Below are 3885 nucleotides of genomic sequence, written 5' to 3'. Positions count from 1 at the left end.
ATTCAGCTAAATTTTCACCCATCTTATCTAAAGACATAATACAGAGAACACATAACTTGGGCAAGGCAATCCAGGAGTGACTGAGAACCAACACATTCCCCTTGGCAAAAGGGCATAAAATATCTCATATACTAGGAAAGAAACAGACTTTTCTATATTCATTTAGTTTGCTAAATGCACTCAAAGTGTTCTTGGGAATCAAATTCATTATTTCCTTTTGAATTCCAGAATTACTCTTACTTATTTTTTCTATTTTGTTTTTACACCGAAGAGGCCATGGTCAAATAATACTCAGTAATGGATATTCTCTTTTTGGACTGAAAAATTAAATAGATACAGGTCTGTGCCTGCTGGCAGTGGTGACAACAACCTTGGCAATGACAGCAGCAGTGTGGTATGGAATGGCACAGGGACTCAGCTGGGCACTCACGGGCCACCTCATGTGCCACATGCGGAATGGCTACCAAGCTGTCAGAGCACCAGAGTGAAAGGCCTAGTCGAAGTGGCCACAGGAGCAGTGCCACAGATGGCAGAACAGCCAATCTTCACCACCCTAGCTCATGTCTTCTAGATCGACCCCAGCACCAAGAATTTTCCTGCAAGCAAGCAGGTGGTCACCGTTTCCTACTTCTATGATGTCATGAGGAACAGGTATCAGATCATCAGTGTGGACGGAGCCAAGGTGATCATAAACAGCACAATCACACCAAATATGACTTTCATTGAAATATCGCAGAAGTTTGGGCAGAGAGCTGACAGCGGAGTCAACACGTTGTTTGGTTTGGGATTTTCCACTGAGCAACAGCTGACAAAGTTTGCAGAGAAATTCCAGGAAGTGAAAGAGGCTGCCAAACTAGATAGAGACAAGATCCAGGAGAAAAGCAAGACCTCAAGTAACCTTTCCCAAGAATCTGGTTGTGAAGTCCCATCTTCTACTCAGTCATCCAGCGTCAATGGGAGGGTTGATGAAAAGGCCTCTCAGGCCGGTCCTGCTGACACACACCTGAAACTGGAGAATGACAAGCTGAAGATCGCTTTACAGAGAGTACCACCAACATGAAGAAATGGGAGATTGAGCAGCAAAACCTGCTAGAGAGCAAAGCCTGCCTGACCATGACACTGCAGGACTCAGAGCAGTGGAAGAAGCAGTTCTCCAACTGCTGAGATGAGAATGACTGACTGCAGAACAAGACTGACGAGCTGGAAGATCAGTGCAATGAGATAAACAGAGAGAATAACCTGCTGAAGAAAAGAATTGAGGAACTGGAGTCAGAAGTTTGAGAAAAGGAGATGGAGTTGAAATATCTCTGAAAACAAAGTGAAATCATACCTCAGTTCATGTCGGAGTGTGAATCTGGCTCTGAGAAGTTAGAGGTGGCAGAGAGAGAGAGAATCAAAACTTGGAAGACAAACTGCGGTCTTTAAAGATGGACATTGAGGAGAGTAAATACCAACAACGCCACCTGAAGATGGAATTGAAGAACTTCCTGGAGGTGCTGAATGGCAACATCGAGAACCTCCAAGATTCTTGCCAAGGCATCTCCAAGCTGGGCACAGACAACTAGGGTTTGGCCGAGGCAGGGGGCTCCCTACTTGTTAGTCCCCCAGGTGTGTATGAGCCAAAATAGGACTAAGACTTCTGACTGTGTGTGTTGCTTCTGTACATGCAGGCACAGTGTGTCATGATTCCAAACCAGTTGTGCCATCCACTCACTCTTCTTAAGAATAGAAATCTTCTCTTGCTTCTCTGGCCTTGTGAGGTGGGGGACAACTGGAAGATTCTGACTCAGGATTCCAGAACCAGGTCTACCTTAAATGTCTATGCAGTCAGAGCAAGTACATTTACATCTTTCTTAAGAGCTTTGTTCTTATGGACAGAACAAAGTATTTTCTTATCCAAATATGAATATTCTTTATATCAGGCCATTTTGACCTTTTTATTGAATAGTGTTCAGAGTGTTTGAATGTCCACCAGGCACAAGTCTGTGGGGGGCATGAAGGTAACAACTCTCTCAATAAATATTGAGATACTATACTTAGGAGAGAATCATCCAGAGAAAGAAAACAAGTTTCTGGTGGATGGATTTTCTGGCATGGGAATTGCTTGTATCCACTACACCCCAGTTTGTATGGTTGTGACAATGTTCATTTCCTTGGTTTTTATTTCTGAACAGATGACTGTGCTAGGAGAACAGCACACAGTGAGGGTGCCTAGCACAGTGCCTGACACAAAGTAGGTGGTTAATAAACATGTGTTCATTTAAACGTAAAAAAAATTAAATAGATACAAAATTATGATAATGAATTCAGAAAGGAGGGCTCCAAAGAACATAACTGGGGTAATATGATGCTTCTATGAATATTGCAATAACATTCGGCAATCACCAGAACATGCCATGTAAATCACCAGAACATGCCATGTAAATACCGCCTCAGTTAATATACCTTCTTCCTGATGATGACTAATCATGATCTATTAAGCAGCAACAATGCTGGAAAAACTCAACTAATGCAGTGTTTTGCATTATATCTTTAGATTTGCTTGAAGCCAGTATTCTCCCTAGACAAATTAGCTACAACTGATCCAAGATGCACAGCATACCCCAGACAGAATTGATCCAAATAGACCTACTTGAAGGAACTTACTAGTTGGATTTTCAAATGTCAAAGACAGAATTCTGAAAGCAGCAAGAGAGAAGCAATCTATTACATACAAGGGAAGCTCAATAAGACTTAGTTCAGATCTGTCAGCAGAAACCATGGAAGTGCGAAGACACTGGTGGGATATTCAAGATAGTGAAAGAGAAAAGCTGCCAATCAAGAATCCTATATCTGGCAAAACTGTTCTTCAAAAATAAGGAAGAGTTTAAAATATTTGCAAATAAACAGACACTGAGAGTTTATGAACAAGAGAGCTGCTCTACAAGAAATACTAAAGGGGGCGCTACAGATTGGAAAAGACAGGATGAGGGTTTGGAGAAAAAAGTGTAGAAATGAAGATTAGCAGTAAGGGTAACTAAAAGAGTACACAGTTTATCAAGAGATAGAAAGAGGGTAGAGATCGAGCATTTGACGATGGAGTATAGAATGTTCAACAGGATTGATTGTATAGAACCAGAATTGGATAGCACAATAATGTGTACAGTATTGTAAGTACACTGAACAAAGATGACTGTGCATATGGTTCAAAGATGACTGTGCATACGGTTGAAAGATGAAGGATTGGGGCATGTATGACACCAGAAGGTAAGATGGAGGATAAAGACTAGGGCTTTATAACTTAGTGAAATTTAGAGTGGTTCATGATCATGACTGAATGTACAAATATAGGAATGTTTTTACAAGAAGGAAACAAATGAATGTCAAATTTGAAAGTTGTTGGCAATGGGAAGATATTGGGGAAAATAAAATTAAGGTAAACTAGAGTCTATAGTTAACAGTAACAATGTAATATGCTTCAATTAATTTTAACAAAGGCAATATATGAAAGCTAAATGTCTTTAAGAGGGGGAATAAGGGAGGAATGTGGGATTCTTGGCAGTGGTGGTGTTGTCTGAAATCTTTATTATGTTTTATTATTTTTATTTTTATTTTTCATTTTATTTTTTCATTCATTTTTTTTTCTTTTTCTGTTTTCCTTTTTTTTTTCTTTTTTCTCCTCTTCCTCTTTCTTTGTAGAAGAAATGTAAATGTCCTTATATAGATTGTGGTGGTGAATGCATAACTATGTTATTATACTGGGAACACTTGATTGTTTGCCTAGGAGAGAATATATGGTATGTGAATAAAACTATTAGAAAAATAAAGAGGTAAACAAGTTTTGGAGCAAAAGTGGAGAGAGGGATTTACCTATTGACTCTTGGTGGGGAAAAGGAACAGTGTAGC

At 39.9% G+C, this 3885-nt stretch overlaps 1 pseudogene; it reads left to right on the top strand.

Annotated features, from left to right (window-relative positions):
* Positions 1-526: 526 nt before the first annotated feature.
* Positions 527-1565, top strand: LOC119532273 (annotated as a pseudogene).
* Positions 1566-3885: the final 2320 nt, after the last annotated feature.

Source organism: Choloepus didactylus, chromosome 1 (genome assembly GCF_015220235.1).
Source record: "Choloepus didactylus isolate mChoDid1 chromosome 1, mChoDid1.pri, whole genome shotgun sequence".
NCBI classification, from domain to species: Eukaryota; Metazoa; Chordata; class Mammalia; order Pilosa; family Megalonychidae; genus Choloepus; species Choloepus didactylus.
This window is presented reverse-complemented; position numbering and strand designations above follow the sequence as displayed.